The 26264-nt window shown below is 36.0% G+C and overlaps 1 long non-coding RNA gene across 1 annotated transcript in view; it reads right to left on the bottom strand.

Annotated features, from left to right (window-relative positions):
• Positions 1 to 26264, bottom strand: part of LOC110403003 — a 274642-nt gene that overhangs the window by 183543 nt on the left and 64835 nt on the right. The window contains exon 2 of the long non-coding RNA XR_002441455.1: positions 19168 to 19228. This is a non-coding gene — a long non-coding RNA (uncharacterized LOC110403003). The remainder of the gene's footprint in view (positions 1 to 19167; positions 19229 to 26264) is intronic.

Below are 26264 nucleotides of genomic sequence, written 5' to 3'. Positions count from 1 at the left end.
ATGGTGACAACATTTTTATTTAGAAAAACAAACAGAAGTTCTAATCACAGCGATAATGTGCCTGCTGACTGTCACAAAGAGGTGAAGGGGTGAACCTAAGGTCACAACCATGCTATCCTTACCCCTTTTTACTATAAGGAAATCTCCATAGCTCAGGCATTTCTTTTTTCCACGGAACACTTTGTATTACAAGCTTCCCTCTCTCAATGTGACATGCTTTAGTGCTAGTGAAACAACTCTCCACATGCGCATAATTCATCGCTGCCCATGTTGTCACATTCATCTATGTCAGCTACTGAAAGAGTTTTTATATTGTTTTTAATGACAATTTCCAGCAACTTTAAAAAAAATTAAATTGAAACCAATTCTTATTGTTTGATTAATATGAGATACAACTTCCCAGCAAGACTAAATATCATGACTGCTAGTTTTTCTTTCTTATGAGCTATGATCACTAACCAATTTGTCAAACAATTATGAATTAACAGATAAAAACAGTTACTATTTGTGTTCAAGAAACGTTTAGATATAGTGTTGAGAGACATGGTTCAGTGGGGTTATTGGAGGTGGATGGTTGGACTGGATGATCTTGTAGGTCTTTTCCAACCTAGCTAATTCTATGATTCTATTTAAGTAGTATTTTTCATTTCTTCTGTCTCAGTATTGCCAACCACGAAGTTCAAACATAATGCGTCAGTCAGGACACAAGTAATTACTTTTACATTTAGAGCAACTAAATATCTTTTCTATAACTAATCATCTTATCTGTCTTCTGAAGGGTAATATATATATTTTCTTCTAGTTCTACTGCCTATTATCTGCAAAGGATGTCAAAGCTTCTGCTACACTTTTCATCAAATCTTTAAACACATTATGATAATCAACACCAAGCACACAGGCAATTAATAAGTGGTAAGAAAATATAAGCAACATGATCAAAGGGAAGATCCGTAGTGGAATTCACATAAGGAAAAGCATTCAATAGTTACTATAGAATTTTAAAAGATCAAACAACATATTTCTAACATATAGATTACTATCTTGTGTAGCTAAGCAGGGTCAATGTTAGTCTATAGGAACAAAAAGCACAAGAGGAAAGGGGAATGGAGTAAAATTTTGATTCAGATGACTAGAGGCACTCAGTAGCTTAAGAATTCTTCCTCATGTCTTCCTGTTTTACAGTGGATTATCTCTAGTATTTGTCACAGGCAAGGGAAGAAGAAATGAGGCACACGCTTGAGGAAAAAAGGTAAAATAAAGGCATCCATAATCTCTTACTGTAAAAAGGACAATTGAATGGATCTGACTCAGCCAGCTCTGGGCTCAGCAAGCCCACTTACCACTGTTCTCAGCTTAACCGTGATCCAGATCTATGGCCACACAGTCTCAGAACTCTTGCTTTAACAGTATTTGGGCTTACAGGTGCTCTGTAAACGTTCCACGGAAATGAAAACTTCAACTGTTAAAAGACTGCATTTGCCTCTATGCATTGTTACTGTAGATTTAAAGCTACCAAGTATCAATCTGTGTAATAACTGAGTACAAACTGCTATAAAACAATGCTTACTCTTCAGAGAAGCTACAAATGCCTAATTTACTTTAAGCAGAGGTGTAACTGGACAACTGTATGTTGCATTACATCATTCAGAAAACCCACTTCCCAATCTCAGAAGTGAACGCTTTTGTCAAACCCTGCCACGGACTTATGATGCTGAATAGGAGAGGGATGCTCCTGGAATGGAATCACTTCAGCTCAACAGCAATAAAGTTGAATTTCTGACATTCGTCCACTGATTGAGACAAGAACTTAATCTGTAGTATTTTTGCTTTGTTCATAGATAATTGATTGCCATTTAAAAACATTTAAGTTTTTTCACCCACTGGCAGAAACTAAGACAGATCATTTCTCCTTTACAGCATAACGACCTCTTCACTTTCGTGTCTATTTCCTCTCCTCTTCTCCCTATGTATTTTACAAGTCAATAATAACCTTAAAATAATTCAGTCAATAGCAATCCTACAATATCAAGCTCCTTCATTCTACTTTTTCTAAACTGTTCCTCCATATAATATGCTTTCTGATCATTTAGTCATAAATACATGCCAGCCAAAAGTAATCCTTTCTTGACTACAGATGATAAAAATTGTATTCAAGATGCGGCAGCATAAATATTTCCCTTAGATTTTTTTTTTATTAGCAGCATTACACTGACAGCCCACAGGGATCAGATCAAATCAGTACTCTTCTCATCCATTATTACTGACAGTCTTTATTTCTTGCATACATGACCTTTACTACCTTTATGTATATGTTACAATATTGAATTGTGTTATATTTCTCGTATCTGCAAGTCATGAAGGCCTCTCTATGTGAGTCTCAGCATCTCCTGTTCCAACTACATGTCCTAGATTCATCATTTTGAGCAGGATCAATGGCATGGCTTGGTCTGAGAAAGCTTTATACCACATTGCTTTCTTCCAGCTGTAATGCACTCAAACAATAACACAATCTATTCATATAATACACCATATCTTCATTTTGCTTCTCCTAAAGTCCTAAAGCACTCCGTGTTTATGACTTTCTTATATTACATCACCATACAGATGAAAACATCATCTGTTATTGTTCATTGTTATTTTTTCTTTCATTTTTCTCTCTCTAGAGCAGATATGATGAAACATAGGCTTTCAATTAGTTTTTTCTTTTGCTCACCATTAAAATTTGGATCAATTTCATTCACTAACGAGTAAAACATAGCACTTCAACAGAAACAGTTCTCAAAATCTAGGCTCCGTAAATATTCTCCAAATCTATTGGTCACATAGTATATTCTGATGTTTAAGACGAATCAAAGCTCACGTAATTACTTAAGGTGTGAAAACTGCTGAGATTAGAATTATTTAGAGACTTTAAAAATAAATTCTTTACTTAGTTTCTGCGTATGTTAAAAAAAAATTGCAAATAAGAGTTCTGACGCAGTTTAAAATCTGCTTGCTTTTCTTTTTTAGGACTTCCTGTCCTGATTTGTCTTTTCTAATAAAGTACTATAGAAGCATATAGAATAATGAATAACCAAAAAATTAACGATAAAGTTTAGAGGAATTAAACCCACATAAGATCATTCTGCCCAAAGAATACAATGAATAGTAGGAATTTTATAAAGGTAAAAATCAGTTCTCTAAAGGAGTGTTTGGTGGACAAATCATCAGAAGATTCCTAAAAAAAAAAAAACATACTGCTGCAGAAAACATAAGAATCTATTTAAATATGGTTGGTTTGATGTTGTTGTTGTTTATTTTTAACAGAGTTAATAGAACAAATTCAGTGCAAAATTACTTTTCTCATAGGGAAACTGCTTTACAAATAATCAAAACACTACATGGCCTTTGTTAAGAAGAATAACAGTGATTTTCTTTGTGTACATTTCCTTACAATTATAACCACTAAATTTCTTAAGATTACGTACTGTATTTTGTAGCTTTAGGAGACAGCCTTCTTCAGTACATACTTTTATCATAATACATAAACTTGACAAGGTAGCCAACATTCCCTTGGGTACCCAAACAGAGCATACAGGAAAAGACAAATGTGGAAAGAAACATTCGTCAGTATTATAGTAAAAAACACTAATGATGCGATATAAAAATGAAGCAAAGAAACTTTTTAGTAAATCAGTGAAAACAGAAATTTTCTTGTGAATAATGAAAGTAAGATTTAAAAAAAATCATCTGCCAAGCAAAATGTCAAACCTAACAGACAATTAACAGCCTTCCAACTATAAGCCCTTCCACCAATAGAACAATTTATTAGAATTAACATTACCCTGAAAAGTAATCATAGCCAGCCATTTTTCAACCTCTGAAAACTGATAGTAAGCTAGGAGAATAAATCTACTGAGGTATGTAGGACCACTGCTCACATGAAGAGGTGCTACTTACAATGGAAGTTATGAAGAAGTTGTGGACAGCTGCATTTACGTGTATAAATACACACACAAATATCTATACATACACACAACCTTAAAAAAATTAACATAAAGAGGAGTCTAATGAGCAGAAGCTACCCGGCAGTGTACATGCCTTTTCAACACTAATTTTTAAATATAATTTCATGTATATAAGCTGCTGACATCTTGACTAAAAATATGGGTCATATATAATAGATCTATTGGGTTACCTATAAATGATTCATCCCATTCTGCTCACTCTCAAGCTATTTCAGCAATATTGTGGAGTCAGGTGTTTACTAAACACCACTGAACTCATTTTTTGGGTAGGTATTACTCAGAAACTGCCAGTAGCAACAACAGAGCAGAGAGCACTAATTATCCGTGTTAGTTAGAACTGCCTGTCTTCAGAGGAAGTTTCAACTTAGACATCAATGACTTGAGACTCAAAATTACAGCCAACCTTATGGGATCTTTCCGTCCTTTTAAAATCACATCCCTGCTGCGATTCCTGAACTCTCAGGAATTCTTTTGTTCCTGTGATCATTTCTAGAAGATGACCAATTCTTCTACAGAGAGTATACAATAGATGAAAACAACAATCTTACCCATAAATTACCAATTGCTTGCTATGGACTTGTGCTTTAATGCCATCTCCTGAGTGAGACAAGAGACCTGAAACGCAGACAAGGTTTGCTCATCAGGTACATGTCACGAGTTCAGGTCCTACACCATGATCAGAATGTCTTCCTGTGACCCAGAGTCTCTGTGGAATAAGGACTTGCACCTCTGCCTCTACTGGACTTCAGTTAAGTACACACTGCCTTCAGAGATCATATTTAAAAATCACAATTTTGATCTATTATGCATAGATACTTACACCTTAGCTTACACAGAAGTATTCTTCCTTTAACTCTATAACTTAACTATTAATATTTTATCAGAGGTTCATTTATAGCACAAGAGAAAAGGATGAGTGTTTAATTACGGTATTTTTACTTAAGTATGCAAGTGTAACCAAGATAGTAAACGCAATCTCCACCCATCCAGACCGGAAATTAAAGAAAACAAGGTAACCATCATTTTCAGTTGTTTGCGGATATATTGGGACTTCAGGCATAGACTTTCTCTGAAAAGGTCATATCATTCTTCAGAAGAAAAAAAAAAAAGAACAAAAACACAGAGATTCCTTTTATTTCTTTGTACATCACTATTCTAAAGCAGGTCTGAAGTGAGAAACTAGCCAGGGTTTCAGAACTCCAGTGGAGACATCTTCCAGTTAATCTGACCTCTTTTCCAACAGTAATAACTCAAGAAAAAAAAAATTTAAGAGTTCAAACATGCCCTTGATTTGTTTTAAAGGGCACGTTCTGCTTTTGAAAACAACATCAGTTCAGATAACTCCTGAAGCTTTCTGCAATAACAGTATTCAGGAAAAGATTATTAAGAATTTTATATTTATAGTATTAACTCTCGAGCTTCCCTGGCTATTTTAGGAGTCTTGTTTTAATTACACTGCACATGTGAAACTAAGGTTGCCTGACTGACAGAATCTAAAAGTCTGCTACAGTTTGTAATACTGCTCAAAAAAGCAGATACGTTTACCTGTGAAACCCAGCTGACTCTGAGAGGTTTTAGGTGAAGGGTGGGTAGGGGAGGGCAATGTGACACAAAGGAAAGACACCACCTCTCCTTCAAACCCTGGTCATAGTTTTTTTCCCCCCGTCACACACTCTTACCATAACCAATTTTTTCAGAGGGATTTGTTAATTACCTGTGGGAAAGGCACTGGGCCCAAGGTTTTGTTATACTTCAACGTACTTGATACAACTTTTTAACCATACCCAATTACAGGACAAGTGACTCATGTTATTGTAATCTGCCTGTTGAAACTAAAGACCATAAAATGATTCACTACATTTCTTTGGTGCCTTCAACTAGCTTTAAGCTGGTCTAGCAGCAGCTTTTAAAGTAAAGATGTGCCCCTCAATAAAAATTCATCTTGTTGTTTACTTACAACAAAAAGAAATTTCCATGGTGTAGACACTCTCAAAAACAAAACAGCAGCAACGAGGAAATTCAGTATGAAAGACTAACAATATTGTCAGACTTAATTCTGACAAGGCGAAGCAGTGTCATCATTCAGGGCCGACAGAAACTGAAAAGGAACACTGACTCAGTTAACAGGCTGGCACCAAAAAGTCTACACAGACTCCAGAGTGGAATTACAGAATCAGAGCTTCTGGAGACCTTCTAGTTCAATCTACCTGCTCAAGGCAGGATGAACTATAGCAGTGTGCTCAGGACATCATTCAGCTGCTTTTGAGCATCTCAAAAGATAGACACACCACAAGCCCTCTGAGCAACCCGTTCCTCTGTTTGACCAACCTAATTGTGGAAAATCTTACATTTACATTGAACTTCCCGTATTTCAGTTTGTCATTTATCTCCTGGCTCTTTACTAGGCACCACTGGAAGAAGAGTGTGGCTCTCCCTTCTTTACTCCCTTGAATCAATTATTTAGCTACACATGTATTTTGTAGACATACATGATATCTAGCACACTCATCCCCATGCCCAAATCCTCCTCCAGACCAAGCAATGCAAGCTTTCTTGCTCTCCGTCTCACCACTTATGTTAGATTCTCCAAGCTCAGCACTCCAGAGCTGTCTCAGTAGGGCTGCGTAGAAGGGAAGGATCCCTCAACCTGCTGCTTGCTGTGATCTTTCTAATGCAGGCTTAGCTGCTGTTGACCTTCCTTGACAGGAAAGTGCATTGGCAGCTCATGTTCAACTTAGTGTTCACCAAGACATCCTTTTCTGAAAAGCTGCTTGATACCTGGTCAGTTCAAGTCTGTACTTCTGCACCTGGACAGGAAACTCCACGCACATCTTCACACTTCCCTGTTAGAAGTTCTTGTCAACCTCTTTCTAGCCTGTTCTTTTAACTGGTAGTGAAACCATCTGGTCTACTAATAAATCTTTGCAGCATATGAATTTGCAGAGGCTTCACTGTCTCATTTAGGTAACTGAAACGTTAAACAGCTCTCTCTCCAATATGATGGCTAGAGTTACTGGCCTCCACATTGACTTCATGCTGGCAATGAGAACCCTCTGTACCTGGCAATTCAACGTCAACCTGTCTCTAAAGATATTACAGGAAACAAGACTGGAAGCATTGCTAAAGCCAAGGTGGAGGGAAAAAAAAAAAGAGAGAGAGAGAGAGAGAGAAAAAATATTTACTGCTCTCTCCTCATCCTCTGAGCTAGTCATTTAATTAAGCAGAAGGCTGTTGGGCTACTCAAGTGTGATCCTGGCTGAACAGTGAACTTCTCTTCTGTATCAGGAAATTCTAAATCCTGTCTTCAAATGGTAAGTAAGCAAATCAGCTGTAATGCAAATCATTTACAGCTCCTCTGGAGTCATCTGGAGGAGTCTAAAACTAAACCCTGCAATAATGTCTACTATGACAACAGCCTTCAGAATTCTGCTACTTATGAAGGTGAAAACTGCTGCAGTCTCATTTTTACTTAAGTGCAGTCAGTAGAAAGCAATATTTCTTATGTCTACTTTTATAGAAGGACCTTGTTTTCTCTCATCAAAATGAAGCAAGCAAATAAATGCTGCCAAGGAAATCCATCTTTCTTCTGCCATACAAAAATATAGAACTTAACCTGCTTCAAAACAGATCTTCAGAAATCAAGTTGATCATTCCTTTTACTGACCAATATACATAAGCAAACCTTCGCAACACCAAGTGCAAAGGGCAGGCATTCTTTCCTGTTTCTTTGAGGGAAAAAATAAGAGCTAGTGATACAGAGGTTATGAGCTTTCATATCCTTACTGTTCTTAGCTTTGTTTTATTACTCTCTGGATTTGTCCTTTCAAATAGGAGTGTGTATTTACACTCTAATCTGGTCACTAATTTTGTTCATTTGAGGAGTCCGATGTGCATAAAAAGAACCACACAATGAACATTGATATTAAGCTACTTAACATACCCTAGGCAGCCAAACAACCAACAACAACAAAAAAAAAAACACTATACAAGGACAAACCTGTTTGTGAATAAATGAAAAAGGAAAAAGCCATTTGGCCTAAGGATCAGTGCCACATCACATGGCAAGAGAGACAGAGGCGTAATTAATTGCCTGGATTCAAATGTAAATTCATGTTATTTGAATTTTGCAGTCTAAAAGCAAGTTCAAAAATACTTCAGGACTGATGCGTTCAAAGGACAGAAAGTGTTCAAAAGAAATGACAGTCCTCTGCAAGCTCTTACCCTACACAAGGAAAGGCACTGCATGTTGCATATTAATTGCTTAGCAAACAGTTCTTTGATTGAATAAGTCTGAAATCTGAAACACTCTTATCCAGCAATATATTAGTGAGTGCTAATAAGTAAGGACTAATGCATATTTGGCAGCAAATAATTTGTATTGAGATTGAATTTGTAATCACTGCTGTCATTATTTCACAATCCATCAACATTGTCAAATATTGGAAATTTTAGTAACACCAGAAAAGCACACCAATCCAAAGCAATAATTAAAACCATGGTGACTCCCAATCTACTTTAGACAGCTTCCTATGCAGTTCTGACTTTATTTTCTCTTAGTCTGGAGCATTTCTAATGTTCCCTGCTGGAAATCATTTATCAGCTTAATGAACACATTCAAGGAAGGCTAACCATAGGGGTGGAGGAGGGATGATATGATTCCTTTGTTACTCAGACAGTATAACTACCCATCTTTCAGTAAATCTGACAGACTCCAAACATTAAATTAACTGAAATGAAAACCTCATTTTGAACTGTGCTTTCCCATACATATCAAACAGTCTGTGAAATGCCTGTAGATTTTATATCCAAATCCATTAAACACACTGGAAAAAAAGTATAGAAAATTCATGGTTGAATATGTGCTCACAGAAACCTTCCATACTTTGTTAACTTCAGAGCTGAATTGATCCATGGGGTGCGAGGCAAAGCACTGAGCATACTAAACAGCACAGGAAAGGCATAAATGGAAATGGAATGGCAAACCAAGTGAAATATGAATATTCAAAATAATCTTACCATGTAGACTCTGTACATATCTAGCTTTTGGTGTACAAGCGAGAACATAGATGTATACTGATCAGCAAAGACTCCTCATGGGAAGTCTGGAGATATTTAAAAGAATGATGATCCAGAGCAATGAAGAAATGTGATCATTTACTTGATGAAGCTGCATTTTGTAACCAGTTGTGTAAATGCATGTCACAGGCAGGAATGCACACAGGGTATCACTGAACATTCAAACATTGCAGTTCTGTAACACATAGCATGCTAACAGGCTCAAGCTTCAAACACAAAGCTTAATTTGCTCTCTCTTGATAAAGCACTATACACAACTATCTAAAAGTCAGTAGGAGGAGGTTAATGGCAGTGAACTAGAATAAAACTAAATGTCACTACATCTTACTTTTCTGTAAAATCTTCTAAGTAGATAAGACATGTTCAGAAAGCTGTAAAATGTGCCCTTTGCTTACAAGAAAAAGGTCAGTTCTGTGCTAACAAATTGTAATAGGTTAGTCATAAATGATCATATCAGCAGCTGAAATATGGTACCTTACACATAATTTAAATATTGTTACAACTACTTGATTCAGAAGTCCGCATTGCGAAGATTAAAATGATGCAATTCATGAAAATATTAACGTGATACCATGAAAACGGAAAAATTACAAATTTCATAGCAGTGAAACACATCTAAATAACCAATTGTACAGTTGCCCTTGGCATTAAAGATTAATACAAGAAATGCTTAAAAATATTTTGTGAGGTGATTCTCAGCTGCTGTATGAGATCAGCTTCTCAGACCAGTCGAGTCTGCTGGGTTTCAAGGTAAGCAAGCAGAGGTTTTGCAGCTCTGTGCATGCATCGCCCCGTGAGAGTTTGAGAGCTGCGCAACTCCTGGAATCTGGTTTTATACAGAAAAAACACCGAACATACAGCAGAATACTGCCACCCACTTCTTCCTCAATAAAATAATACGCACAACACAGAGCCAATATTAGGCAGAAAAAAAATCTAATACTACTAATGCAATACTAGGGTAGTTCTGTTATGATAAAAGAAAACAGTTCTTGTCATAAGTCTGCATGAGGTTTTTGCAATGCCTCTATTATATCTGTGATCCAAAGTGTTATCATTTAAAAAAAGCTTTTATGGAGTCCTATGTTTAGTTCAGTATTTCTTCCTGTTCCCATGTCAACAGTTCTGTTGGGACTGGTACAATAGTTGTCCCAGTCAGAGAGGACTCAGGTCATGAAGTCAGGCATTGCTAAGAAAAATCAAGACTTGCACCCCCGCCCCCTCAGAGGTGTCAATGTTAATACTCAGTTCAGTATATTCCTTGGGATATTTCACAATCATTTCTTACTATAGCACACAACATAGTCAAATAGCCAAAGACTGATATTATTACTGATATTATTTTAATTCACAATTGCTATCAAGACTGTTCAATATGATGGTGGGTTTTTTTCCTTTAACATTGCATTGAATCTTGTATTTCAAAGGTGACAGAGCACTTAAAGACCAGTACATACATGGAATACACATGGTGCTGAGCCAAGAACACATTCAGCTCTAACACATACTCAAACTCAATACCACAAAATTTATTCATACTAATACTTCACAAACACAACTGTGATCAGTAAGCACACACGCTATTACTATCAAAACAAGTCCTCTCTCCATTCAAACTGGAGCACTTAGCTCTGAAATAGCCCCTCGAAATGGCAATTCTACTGAAGCTATTACAGTGCCAAGTCTGTTAGCGCATCTGCTCAATCCGAGTGGCTGACTGCACTACTACCTATCACTCCCAGGTGTAGCAAGCCATTTATCTACTAAACACTTTAAAAAGACGATACAAAGGACTAAAGTAGTTACCATTTTTGTGCCCTTTTTGAAAGCTCAGCATCTATGCACAAAGTTAAAGCCCACTTGGACTGTGCAGAAAATATTGTTTTTAACTTCACACTCACAGAACAAAGATAAAAGGAGGAACTTCTATAATGTTCCCTTGATCCATACTGAATGGTATGTTTCACAGATCATGGGAAATACAATTCTTACAAAAAGGCATAAGTGGCCTTCAAGTAGGAAAATGGAAGAGATGTTCCAATTTTCTACTTCTAAGATTATTAAAGGAGAGACTAAAGAAACAGTATACATGAAATTCCTGCTGATGTTTCAGATCACTTAATTTTTATGTTTTGTTATATGAATGGAGAAAGACCAAGCTGCAGGGAGGCCAATGAAATGCTCAGTTTCTCTTTAGCTAAATCAGATTCTGAATGTAAAGGTACTAAATTTCAGTGCTAAATTTCTTCTGATTTCTTACGGTTCAATCTTCCCCGAGCTCTCTTCTTCATCCACTCTCTTATCCAGTAATTTAGTTTTCACACAGAAATGTCACATAAAACAGTCCTATTTTTTTTCCTTAATGATACTCACTTAAGTTTTAAATTTAAGAGATGTTTATTATTCAATCCGTAATTTTTTTTTTAGTGAAATGAATTTCCCAACCATTCCCCAACAGTTCAGAAGTAAATAAGTGGAGTCATGCACACCAAAAGCCAATTTTCTTGTGGAAATACGCTACAAGCACCCTTTGTTTTATTAAACTAGCTTCACTACTGCTACAGTGAATACAAATTGGAAGAACTACTAGCCAGGAAAGCATGATTTCATTCTTCCTAAAAGAGAAGATTTCTTCCATTCCCTATATGTAATAATATGACAGGGCAGTTGTCAGAAGAGCACAAACTGTTTTTTGGGTTTTGTTTGTCTGGTTTTTTTCAGTATTTATTACTACATTATTACTGCAGATAAATGATGCAAATCACTTAAGAAGGATACACTAAAAAAACATTTGGAGCTTGGACAAAGAAGTCCAGATAACCACTCAACCATTCACCTAATACATAGTGCTATCATCAAGGGCATTATTTTACAGAAACTTTACTACTACATCACCATGCCAGCACACACCGTGCAGGCTGTTATTAAGGCCACTCCACTTCCTTCACAGTAGAATCCACTCATCATGAAATTTGCAGTCCTTCCTATCATTAAAAATAAATAATTTAACACACTCAATACTCTGATTACTAAAAAAAATTCATAGAAGGAAGAAAAAACAACTGTTTATTAAAGGAGTTTTAAATACGTTAAGAATGGCAAGAATGTAGGGTCTATGCTTAAGTTTTTACTCACAGCAGTTCATTTTACATACATAGAATACACTTTCCATAGTGGTTTTATTTCAAGCTTCATTTTGCTGTTACTGCTGTCGTATTTAGAGAACCCATTCCTTCATATTTTGACAAAACGTTTTATATGGAGATTCTCAAACCAGTGCTGCAGTGAATAGCATCATATTCCAAAAATGTTCCTCAAGTGTTTATTATTGTGACAAGAGAGTTACTCTAGTACTACAAAAGCAGAGAGATTTTCTAGTATTACCAGGAAAGTGGAGAAATATCACAGGAAACAAAATATCAGCGGGCACCTGTGAATTCAGAGCTCTCACTTCAAGGTTAACAATCAAAAAGCATTTCAGTCTCATCAGTGGTGCTTGGAAGCTGAACACACTCCTGCAAAGCTCCAGACAGCATTAGATGAGAACTTTCTTTCCACATTTATCAACTATTTCAGAAGCTGCTACAACAGAGCAGCTAAGGAGCCTGCAAAACCGGCACTCACTCCTACTTCACATCCACTCATTTCTGGCCTTGCACAGCTGTGATTTTCAGCATGTTCTTCATGGTCTGTGTCACCTGCATTAAAGCTTACCACTTAGCAGTACCAATTCAACTGTACTTCTTAATAGCCATATATGAGGCAGATCTTGCTTTTTTTCTTTGAAACTAAGAAAAAAAATCTATTACAACAGTTCTGTAACTGTCAATTACAGTTTTAGAAGCCAAGCACTTAGTTCAGTAAATGTCTGAAAAAAAGAGCAATAATTGTAGTTTTGGTGGGTTTGTTTGTTTTGGGGGATGCATTTACACACAGATGCCAGGATGAGCAAATGTGATATATCAAATGGACTTTGGAGTCTGTCCGCATTGATATTTCTCCACAGCAAGATCAAATGAAGAGTCTCTTGTCTATCCTTCACTTCCAAACAACACAAATGAATTCACTACATCTAGTGCTAAATTGCCGTGAAGCTTACAAAGCTATTTTTATCACGACACACACAAGACTTTCTAATGGATTTTCTTTCCATAAGACACTTCATCATCTTTATAAATTTATTTTCTGTAGACAAAATTTAATTTGTTGTAGACAGGATTAAAAGGTCATAAACAAAACACTGTCATTCAGTTTGCCCTTTAAAGTCATTTCAAAATATGATATATGATCTGTTTAATTATGTTAGAATTTAGTGTGACTGAATAACTTCACCAAGACTGGCCTGTGTAACAGGGTAAGCATCACTGATCAGCTTATAACATGCAATACTATCACAATGAGAAGACTAACAGTATGCCACCAACATCACACACTGTTAAATCGCTACAAGCTAGGTATCTTAAACGTTAACAGCAGCACTGCAGAATCACAAAACAAAGAATCAGGAAGCATAAACATCAAATTTTACCATCACAAGGCATAACACAGTATGCAGAAGGGAAATGGAGACGAAAAAGACCACTTCTTTCACATGATAGTTTTCTCACCCATCTGCCAACTACACATTGTGGAGATTGTAAGTCTGTAAGGGTTCAAAAAAGCAAGTATTTAAGTTCACAAAAGGAAAGCCTGGAGAAAAGTTTTTAATCCGAACAGAGAATGGGACTCAGGTAACTACTCAGCACAGAGAATGACTTTCCCTCAAATTCTTCCTCATCTAACACGTTTGTGGAAACAAAAGATCAACCACTAAATTTTTCCTTTTAGCACGGTGAATGTGCATGCATATACTTGAGACACAGAGGAGAAGAGAGAACTATACTGAAACAAAAGCAAATAGTTGTTAAATAAACCCTAAAGCTAACTGGAGACAAACAGAAGTCAAGTAAATTCTTCTCTACCTACTATAAATAGTCCAGCAGTTTCACAGATGTATGTTTCATTTTTTCACTTTAAAGTAACAAAAAAGTTGACTTATGGAACAGGTCAGGTTCAGCAAGCTTCTGTTCAGTGTTCTTCCAAGGCTGCAGTCACCTTGGCTCTGTAATATTGGAATCTTCTGAGTACTTCTCACAGCCATATGGAGTAGCCTTAACGGCCAGGGAAGGCCCTGTTACTATTGGAGATTAATAAAATGTTGGTTACAAAAAAGATGAAAACAATCATGGTGGCTGAGAAGTAGTAACAGCTTTCTTCCAAATCAGCCAACAATCAATCCAGATTTCTGAAGCTTCAAGATTTTATCTTTGTATTTCTAATGCAACTGCATGGTAAAACACAAAGAAGTATCAATGTTTTGTGCTAGTATGTAACCCTTGGAACCAACTCAAACTGTCTATAGTTTTTGAAGAATGTTTCAGTTAATGAACTACCCAGGTCTTACAAGCCTCTTTCAGGTCATGAGAACAAATATCCCATTTTGGTCAGGATAGTTGAGATGTCCTCAATATAAAAAAATTAAGCTCCTATTTTTACCAAACGTATCTCCTGAAAATAGTACTTTACTTCTCTCTCTTATTCCATGATGTCCTGTGGTGGAAGAACAGAGAAGTCACATAAGCATCATTTGACCTCATGCAATGACGACTTTTTTTTTTTTTTTTTTACGATTTCCCATTTCCCGTTTTAAAACACGATGCTTTAAAACACATCTTTTAATAGCACAGTCACGCTGGATGTTAGGTTTGGTGCAGGTTTTTTGTTTGTTTCAAGTAGAATCATGAGCAACCATTTAAGATAAAACTCTTCTAACATCATCATTCCCTCATTCCTTAACCATTTCTGTAAGCTTTTTGGACTCCCAGTATGCTCTAAGAGCTCCATCTCACATTGCAATTCCTCTGAATTCAGGTGGAGGCTTCTTACATCAATCTCCATTCCCCTATCTTACCCTCTCTCCCAAGCACCTGCCTTTATTTTTTTTTTCTTTTTTTCTTTTTTTCTTTTTTTTTTTTTATAAACTGTTTTATTGCAGGCTGATCCCAGTAAGTGGTTTAAGCGGTTATTATTTTACTGACAACCTTAAGAGTACTTAACTTTTCAAAATAGGTCTCTGATATTCTATTTCACTTCTAACCTTTAATTCTCAAATGATACAGATAAAATATGTTAATCTCTTACTGTATTATGATAAGGATTTAAACGAGTTCAGCTATCAGCTCATTGCAAAGTGGCTAGATGAATGGTAAAAGTAATTGTCAGAAATGACCACTGTTTTTCACTACTCAACAGATTTGAAATATCCTCAACTTTATTATCCATAAAATCTTCAGCTTTGCCCTGACATTCAAGTAGCAGGAGGCACTTATTAACCTGAGATAATTTCCTGTTCCACTGACATTATCTCCTCATTTATATTGTTAGAAAAGAAGGAATATTCACAAAATGAACTTACTCATTGTGACATTTTGAATCTTTGTATTCAAATCCAGAATGACAGATTTTACTAGAGATTAGAAGTTGCTTATTTCTTAACTCACTTAATGATGCAAATAAACTATTTAAAGACTTTCAGAATGAGTAAACAGCATAGAAAGACTAACTGTTTTTAAATGGAGAAACTCTAAGAAAACTAAGAAAACTTTAAGGTAGGTTAACATCATGCAAGAGCTTTGGGGTTCCTTCACACATAAACATGCTTTACAGTTAAAGTTTGAATCCAGCTTTATTAGAAGCCAAAAGAACTGTCTCTCCTGTCAAGGAGGTAGCTATACCACCTGAAAAGCCACTGAAAAAGGCTAGTCAAGTGTTTATCATTCAAGCTAAGAAAAATTGTGCAATGTCATATGGTCATTCATAATCATCATAAGTTTAAGAAAGCACTGAAGTGCTTACAAACACTCAAACAATAGTAAGACTAGGAAGGTTTCATTAAAGAACCTGCCACGGTAACATTTAAGCAGGATGCCTATCCAGGAGCAGAACAGGATGCAGAGGGTTGGTTGTGATGGGTTTAGCTACTTCCAGTAGTTAAACAGAGTAAGGGGAAAACCAGGATACTGATGACTCACGTCAGCCCAGTACAGTTACACTCTGGAACCAAGCCCATAACAACCTAAACCACCGGATTCTAGCACTCTGACTGGCTTAGTGAGCTGGCTTCAACCAATCAAAAATAACAGTTTTCTGCAGGATCCCACTGAACTGTTGTTTCTGTTGTACAAAGTGATTTATCCATGATTTCTGACAGGCAATTCAGAAGCTGTAAGAATATAGAGCAGAATATTAAAGACTTCACCTCCACATGAAGAATGTGAAAGAGAAAGCTGGCTTCACTGCAGAGGATACCCTCTCCCTGCACAGCACTACTGCAACCCAAAGCCATCACTTGTAAATCTATTTTCAAACTGTATAAGAGATTTAAAAAACTTTTTCTTGAGGAACATTCCCCAAAACTGTTCTTGAAATTCTACTAGCCTTATATCCACTTAACTTACACATTTATTAGGAGGTATTTTTGGCTCCAATAAACTCATGGTGCCATGTTTTACTGATTTTATGCAATTTCAAGTGCACATACATTATTTTAATAACAGCATTACAACGTTGTTTTCACATAACCCAGAATACACACACATATATATGCACAGACCTCACATGTCCAGAATTCTAAACAAGTAGTTTCATGAATTAACTCCCTTAAGGTATCAGAAGTAATCTACATGTCAGTAGTGAGAGAGAGATGAAAACAGCATGCTTTCACAGAGTGCTAGCACGCAAAGCTATTCAGTTCTCATTATACTGCATATATCTTTCATCCCAATTTATTTCTATAGGACAGAATATTAAATAAGGTTCACTTCTTTCATAGAGAACAGTTTTCTTAAATTGTTTTGCATGCAAAAACCTCCTGTAGCATCAATCAGAAATAATCTATTGCTATCAGTAAGCAAGTTTATTCCCTTTTCTATTAAAACTGGTGAAAGAATAATGAAGTCTTTACAAAATAAATTCTTCTTTCCAGCTGAGCTGTGTTTTAAATTCTCTTTTGACTGTGAAACAGATGCCTTAGTGCTGCTGCTTTGTACCTGCTTCCCTACCATGTGGTGTTTGTTACACAACCCGCTGAGAGACCAGTCAGCCAGACAGGACCAGCAGAAAAATGGAATCTTCATGAATAAACATTTGCTTAAAAATCAAATTATTCCGTCATTTTTTTTTTCTTTCTACTGTGGTTGCTCCACATCTTTAAATTGAACTAGAATCAAGTGAAACCTACTGCAGTGCTTTAGCTTCCATGGCATTGAGGTTTATACAGGACAAGAATCTGCATTAATACAACAGCAGTGTCTCCAAAGCTCTCAAGCTTCCCATCAAAATCAGTATTTCATCCCTTTGGGTGTTCTGATCATCCTCTATTTTTTTCCCCAAGAAAAAGCAAGGAAAAGAAAGAACAAGAAAGTGGAGTAAGGAATAAAAAAATGCTTTCAACATTTGGATTTGTTTCTTCACAATACAAGTTCTCAAGTATCAGCAAGAATAGACTTGCCCTAAGGAAGGACAACATCGATATCTCCATAACATCTATGATTAAAGATCTCCTATAAGGTTACAAAATATAAATAATTAGAAAGAAAAAAGTTGAAGATCAATTTTCAAAAACTCTTAGTGACTGCAGATATCCAAACTGAAAGACACTCTAAGAGCTATATTTTCATATGTGCAGATTGAGTCTTATGAATTGGGTGTTACTCCAGTATTTAAACCCATTCAAAAGTACCAGGCACTTTAAAAGTATGGCCTTTGCCTTTAGCACTTGAACAAAGCAGTCATGCAGGAACACACACAAGACTCTTCCTTAATTTCAACTCTTCTATTTTTTCTTTCATTTCATTATTCCTAGACAATGTGTGTGTGGTGCATGGAAAGAAAACAGTATCAGGAAAAAAGCATTAGCAAAGGAGTTTCTCTAGAACATCTTCTGAAAAAAAGCCAGCGGGCATTCTGGCCTGATTAAATTAACTTGACATCTTTTCTGTTGTTTTTCTTTTTCTTTTTTTCCCCCCTCAAGAAAATACACATCACAGCAACTGACGACCACATGAGGAGAAAGAAATTCCTAAAATAAAGCAGTTTGTCTTTCATTCCATAAAAAGAAAAATTGCTAGGAAAGACCATACAAGTCCACAGCACACAGAACTGTTATTACAAATGTTCACTTTTGTTTATTTTAGCAGTCACTCTTGATTTTAATGTAATCATCATCAGCTGAGTATTGATGTACTGTACTATTTTAACAGCTACAATATTATAGTTTTAGATATTAGCTTCTCTAGTGTGTTGTTTTGTTGGTTTATTTTTGCCACATTATTTTTACTCTCCTAAACAAATCATTCTTTCTTACCTCCTATAGCCCTACCTCTCTCATCACCTTGCCTGGAATTGCAAAATAAGAATATTAAAACTAAAACCAGTACAAATTCTGCTCAGGATTGTTCCACAACACGCTATGAATGTTACCAACCAGATGTCCAAGCCTACCTCACAATAATTCCTTTACTGTTAGAAATATACCACTATCCTTTTCCAAAGAATATACAACAGAAATAAATAGCCTATCCCCCGATAATTTTGAGAAAAATATAAGCTAACAATGCATGAGTTATTAAAAAGACATTAATATCACACAGATCATGAAACAAGACATAAAATAAACTCATTACTCTAAATTACCAGATGCATACAACAGCTCTTTAATGGATAACATCATGAAAAAAAGACCAAACTGACTGAAAGTCGAGGAATGTGGAGATATAAAAAATGACCTAATTTTGCTTAATGAACAACAGATATTTCAATAAGTATTAGCTTTGCCTTTCTCTATTTAAAATTGGAAGCTTTATTCTTTTTGCCAACTCTTCCCTGTCTTTGAAGTCCATCCTTGAAAAATTTTCTGAATGCAACACACATCATAAAAGCCAGAGAAACTGACTCAAAGTTTTTGAATGCACACACTGAAAGAGGAAGTTCCAGGATATTAAAAAAAAAAAAAGCATGACTGCAGAATAAAAGCAGGACAACTCACCAGAAAGCGGAGCTCCTTGAAATGAAAGAATGAAACTATTTTCCGGTGCCTTCAAGTATGACTGTGGGAAGAAATACGTTGGAGCTCTCAGTAACACCAAATTATCTTCATAACCATCTCATTCTTACAACATAAAATGGTCCATAAAAAGAGCTATGATAAAAAGATTTTCGATGTTCTGTTTGCCTGATATTCCTTTTTTCCTGTTAAATCAAACTGCTGGTATTTATTTCTGTGTCATCTTCCACAATCATTTGAAAATGCAAAGGAAGAGCAAAACAATCTCACATATGTTCTGAAACAAAAATACAGTACTGAAATCTTTTTAAGAAACAGATTACATGTTAACAAGATTCAGTTTCTATATTGTAATTAATATCTTGCGAAAAAACAACATTTATGTTTATTACTGTAAGACATTCTTAGAATCTCTCTTTGAAACATCAGATGCTGCATAGTTAAGAAAAAAGGTTTTCATTATTTCCACTTCAAATGCATACCAGTTTGAAACATACTCATTTGTCCATCAATGAAAGCAATTCTGGAACTGATAAACCAAGGGTGTTTGAAATGTTCTCTTCACAAAAGTTATCCCAAATTCATTTCCATACCCTTAGCAATTACAAATGGTAAGGTCAAATGCTGTCTCCGCTACAGCATGAAGGAAAAGCAGACTCATTCTACCATGTTTTTTTTTTTTTTTTACTAGACATTTACATCATTCTGGACTACCATTAACAAGAAGAGTTACGATAACAGCGGTACTACTGTGATCATAAAGCTTTTCAATTTGAGACCTCATCACACAACGATTCTCTCAAGAAAGGAGACACCTTTCTAAACAACTTAGTACTCCTCAGCATTACCCCTTAAAATCCTAAATTATAGTCTCACTGTTAGACTGCCTCTAATCACAGCTTACATTATCAACCACATTGTGAGACTGTTTGGCCTCTCTGAAGCACCTGTAGTCACACCTAGAAATTGCCCGGAAAAAAGAGCAAGAGATGAACCAAATTTCCAGCACACTAGAACTGTTTTGTACAGCAGCACCAGTGCTCCACTTGGAACAAGAGAGAAGAATTTACATAAAACTCCCCATACGGAAGATGTAGTACAACTCCCAAGACCTCATACTGCTCCCTGACAAAATATTGTATTTAATCAGCATGCTTGCTCACTACATTCTTAAAGTTAAGAAAAAGACCCATCATTTTATTGATACTACAAAAAAACACTTAAACAAAATTAAAGTTCCACTTCAATAAATCTAAGTTCTTGCAGCAGCTGTACAAATTCCTATTTACTAGTCAGGAAGAACAGTCCAGCAAATAGCTATTGCTGCACATACGTGAAGAATTCAGCTGAGTGTAACACCTCTCCCTGGGATGGGATTGCTGCATGGAGTGCATTATACAGTGTTGGTTTCTGTCCTGAGGGCATCAAGTTCTTGAAAGAATAAAAGTAAGTTGTTTTCCAAGGAAAGCTTTAGAAGTACAGCTTCCAAGACCTAATGTTCTGTTGAAACAGATACAATAGTAGAAGCTCCCCGGAGGTTAGTTACTTCACTCTTTTTTACTACGTACCTTTTAAAATCTTCCTATAGACTTCATTTTTGTCTGACATACTAGGGAAAATTCATAGCTGGGGAGTTCCAGGTTGGGGAGAAGGTTATCAAATTGTCATTCATCAGTCTACTTGCCATCTGCCTTTCCACTCCAAATACTTTTGTGCTCAGGAGTAGGGAAAGAATGGATTCAGAAGAGAAGCAGAGACAGGGGTATTAATCCCACTGGTGAGTAGCAAAGGGAAACATTAGTTTCCACAGCAAAAGAAATCAAGGTCATGAAAGAAAAGCAAAACACGGGCAAAGAGCAAGGCAGCCCCACAGAACTCCAGCAGGAAAAAAATGCATTGAAGGAAGGGAGAAGCTCAAGAGCCATGAGGTGAAACTCAGAGGAAGTGAGTGACTAACAGATGGATGCCAGAGAAATAAAGAATCAGGGGAGCTGGAAAGAGATGCACATTTTATACTACATCTCCCTTTGCTGCAAAGGTGAGACTTAAAACTTCTGAGGACACATTTGTGTTTCTGTTGACTGCCCATCTTAAGCACTGAAAAGGCCATACTGAATACCTACACCGGACAACAAGCCACGCCATCATTCAATGACACAGCAAACCAAGATTGGCCAACTACACACTGCAAGCACTAGCTTAAAGGCATTTCAAATCCACTCAAATATGTTGAAGACCAGCTTTATTATATGACCTTTTCTATCAGTCTTTCTGCTCTAATTCTATACCTTTTTATTTATTCTCCTATATCCAACACAGAAGTAGTAAGTAATAATGAATCCTAATAACGTGTCCTAGCTAACAAAACAATATGAATATGTGATATGATTAATAAGTCTGGATCAAAGCAGTACAGCCTTGAGATCCATGAGTACATAGTTTAAGCACCGAGTAATTTTGGCACATGTTTAGTGATACAGAAATAACAATTTTATTAATAGAGCAGGCTTTTTTAGTTTTTGTTGTTAAGAAAACAAAAAGAACAGTACCACAACATCAAGAATAAATGCTTTCAATGATGTTTGTATAGGCAGATGTACATGAATGTGTAGCAATTTTTTATCAAATATATAATTAATTATACATGTGAGAGAAAATGTGAAAAATCACATCTATATTACACAAAAATTATGTCCACAGATTCATAAAGAATCAAACTGTTTCTTAGAAAAACTGAATAATAAAGCAGTATATGTTTAAGTTGGTATTAATTTTAAGAGCAAGAGACTTTGCTAAGGTGTTCAGTAATATGTATAAAGCTATCGTCATGCAGTAACATTTGTTTTGTGTCAGTTTCCCAAGAGACGATTCCCAGAGTGTAATTTATATATGAAATTCTTGTCAGAACAGACACTTAGCTTAAAGTTTTCAAAACAAGAATAAAAGCCTTACAAAGCTTTTTGCCATTCAGAATTAACACAGCATATGGAACTGTGGAAAAACAAAAAATGGAAGTCTCAAATCTATCTACAAATATTTCAGCAGTCTTTTGGTATGATATTCAATTAACAATTAATGGTCCAAGCTAAAAACCTTGAAGACTGTTAGCCTTCATGAGAAAATTAAGACAATCCAATGGATTATACTTGCCTGTGGAACCATTTAAGTTCCCAAAGTTCTGACACAGAGCTTGGCTCAACTCATCACTAAGAATGAAGTAGGGAGGAACAAGGGGAATGACTTCATTGCATTTAAATATGAACACATATTCTTCGCCAGGTTAAAAAGAAAAAAAATCAAGTTAACCATACATTCATGTACCTCTACTCCATTACGTCTCCACTGCTGAACTGAGATCAGAAGACGGTGCAATTTTATTAATGGAAAGATCACATTTGCTGGGTAGTAATTAAGTGCTCTTTTTCAACAGTATTGTTAAAATTTCAAATCCAAACATAAATTACTGATATACTAGGATTGTGAATCTCTGTATAACTTTCTAATGGAAATAAACTGAATTGACATTGTTTCTAATGAATCGACTTGTTTCACCTTCATTCTTACTACCCAATTAAGCTTTTCTATCAGCAGTATTTGATTATAAACTCTTATTGGCAGAAAACATGAGTTTAGTAATGTCCAGTGCCACACAGCAAGCAAAAAAAAAATCCACTAATATTGAAGACATGCACAATCTGACTACTCACACAGATTTATTAACTTTTTATCAGATGTTGAATAATTACTTTAGGCTTCATGGATATATGAATATTTCTATTATCATCTTTGATCATGCCTAAAATCACTGCTTTATTAAGATGTCACCATCACAGTTCAAAATTTCACCCTTATTGTTTTTCATATAGCTTTATTAGTATATGAACATTTATAGAAAATAAATCTCTGATTCTTTCTTAATACAACTTCAAAAGCAAAATTTTCCCAGTTGTATATACTTTAGTTTGACTTTGTAACATGACATGTCTTTGTGCTCTCAGTATTCTGCGCTGCAATTATTAGACTAAAAATTGCCTGTAGCTCTATGTGGTCTCATGGAATACTCCATCATCCTGGTATCCCACAGGATGAAACTGCAGCAACAGAATCATCTCCAGCTAATTCGCCAAAAGCTGCCATAATATCTTCTGTTTGGAGCATCAAAGTAATTCAGTAGGTTTGGCAGACATTCAAAGAACTGTCTGTTTTTAACATGCCTGATATTGAATCCCAGTTAAGAAAAGAAAAAAGCAAGAAAATATAGAAAACAATAACAACGAAAAAATCCCCCTAAAGACAACACGGCAAATAACTTGGCAAATAAGTAGGATCTCTATTACCTCTGCTTCCCCACCCTTTTCTTAGGCATGGGTCTCCAATCAGGGACCCTTGAAAGACTGAGCAGGAAACACAGCAAGACTTATAAGAAAAATATTTCTAATCTTTGAATGTTTCCCCTATTGCTTGAAAAGGTTTTACTTGGAAGCTAATTTACACAAGAATTTCAAAACAATTAAAACCTTGCATTAGGACTTTCAAGGCGAGGCCGGATCAGGCCCTGGGCAACATGATCTATCTGTTGGTGTCTCTGCTCATCGCAGGGGAGCTTGACTAGATGATCTTTAAACATCCCTTATAACTCTAAAGGTTCTATGATTCCATGATTAGTTTGTAAATCATTAGTCTCTAAAAGATTGAGCCATTAATTCAGTTCTGAAATTCACCGAAGAGTATTGAGACAGGAAGTTGTATTATCATTTTTTGAAATTTTCAATCAAATTTACAATAACTACTACTGACCCAATAAACACACAATCAAAAATAAACATTTTTTTTAAAATAAGGGAAAGAAGTGACAATTTTTGAACACACTTTCATATCTTTCTTTGGAGAACTAGATTTCTCACAAAATGCATGTATGGCTTCACCAAAACAAGAAAACTTCAGAAAATTTGAAGATGTCAAACAGTTTTTTTTTTTTTATTAAAAATACACACATTTGTGAAAGTAGGAACATCATCTTCGGAATAAATAATCTTTTTCAGAGAAAAAGCACTATACCATTACCTGCCTCCAAATTCTTTGTCTTCTCACTACACTTAGTTTTCTAAAAAACTCACTGAAATCAGATTTATCCTCATGACAAAATGGGACGAATTACTAACTCTGACAGCCAGCAAAAATTGCTTAGCATTCTACCTGTGCATAATCTCCCAGCAAGATAAATCACTACAGCTACAAATGGAGTAACATGAAACAACAGCTGATCTGTGCAAAGCAGTGACATGCTAAAAAATAATTCCTCCAAGAAAGAATACCAGGAAAGGTCAACAGGTGTTACCACCTAATACAAAGGGTATGTCATCATCTAAAAACCTGTCTCAGCTGATGCAGTATAGTCTTCCCTCTTAAGTAATCCTGAGCTTTCCTTTAAAGGCAACAAGTACAATAAGTGAATTGAAACTACAAGTTTTTGAGGTTAAAGAGATTTCTGTTCTTTGTAGCTACTAAAAGACACGAGCACTATAGCTCAGGCAGGCAGCTCATCTGGAGTTCGGGTACGAGAGTACTGCCATACATTTGTGGCCATTATTCCCCAGTGGGACATTATTCTGAACTACAAATTCAGCAGCCCACACCTACAAATAATGTATCAAGTACTATACCACAGCCATGTCTGGAAGAACGGGTGTATATACCCCTACAAGTATGGAATGAAGTTGACTCTTCTTAAATACAGCTTAGTGTTGTTACTGCTGACGTACTGCCACAGAACTGCCTTAGCGGATCCCAGCTCCTCAGCTACTTAATGCAACACAGTAAGTAATTCCAGACATTGGCTACGCACACATACTCATGAAGACTCTTACGATACATTTACTGTTATTCTTCTATGAGAAAGGTGGGGAAAAAATGACTAAAAGATTTTCTTGATGTCCATTTGAATGCAACAAGATTTTCTGCCATTGTACTTCAGTTTCCTTGTTTTTCTGCTATCACAACATCCTTAAATAACCAAAGCATCCTTAGAAATTAATAAGTTCAGATAGTTTTTATACAATTTCTAGCAGTCAGCAATTCAACATCTCATTGTCAATAGAATAGCACTTTTACATTAGTTTCGAATTTACTCAAGGCTGTAAATATAGGTTCAAAGGACAGTTGTCCAAAAGTTTCTTAACGTACTTAAAGAAAAAGCAGTTTCTCTCTTGCATCACTCAGGCAAGAGTGAAACATTCAGGAAAATACTTGAAGTTGAGAGCATGTGTTTTTAATGTATTTAATGCGTATTTACTCACATACACATATACATGGAAGATAAGAAATGACAAGAATGAAGTTCTGACATATACCAACATTATCTCGGTAAATGATGATGCCTCCACTGACACAAGGCCCGGTAAATTTTACTACTGTGCCAGACTCCTTTTTAAATTCATTGGGAAGCATTTGCAATGTTAGGCCACTCCACTCTCAGCACCGACAGTTTCCCACAGCGACTGCCCAGCGCTACCTGCGCCAACAAGGAGCATGGCGGCTCTGGCCTTGGGGATGCTGTGGCTGCGGTGAGCCACACTGGATGCTGATTGACCACTGCTTCAGGAAGCAAGCATGGATCCACTCCAAATCTCATCCAAAGGCTCCAAAGCCATGACACCGTCACTCCGTCATGTTAGCCGGTATCAAAATGATCTCAGAACGCTTTGCCATGCTAAGAGAAATACAACGCCTGCTGTGATACTGTGACACGTTCTTTCTGCATGAGTCTGTCAGAAAAGAAGATGCATCTCCTACCCCGGGAGAAAAGAATTACAGTCCACTTACGGCTTTATGCTGTGCCTATATCTAAAAGTACAACTTCAGGACAAAAATCATTTTCTCATGCTGTATTTTAATTAACCTATGTAATAATCCCATGACTTACTTCAAAGCAGCAGGATATAAATAAAAACTGAGCTTATACGGGGATAGTTTGAAAATTACGAAGAACAACAAATGTCTCCAAGATTATTTCCCTGGATTTTAATCAAATGTTTGCTGTATTAATGTTGAATATTAATATATTATTAATGAACAGATCA

The sequence above is a fragment of the Numida meleagris genome, chromosome 8 (assembly GCF_002078875.1).
Source record: "Numida meleagris isolate 19003 breed g44 Domestic line chromosome 8, NumMel1.0, whole genome shotgun sequence".
NCBI lineage: Eukaryota > Metazoa > Chordata > Aves > Galliformes > Numididae > Numida > Numida meleagris.
Note: the sequence above shows the minus strand (reverse complement) of the source record. Positions and strands in the feature narration are given on the sequence as shown.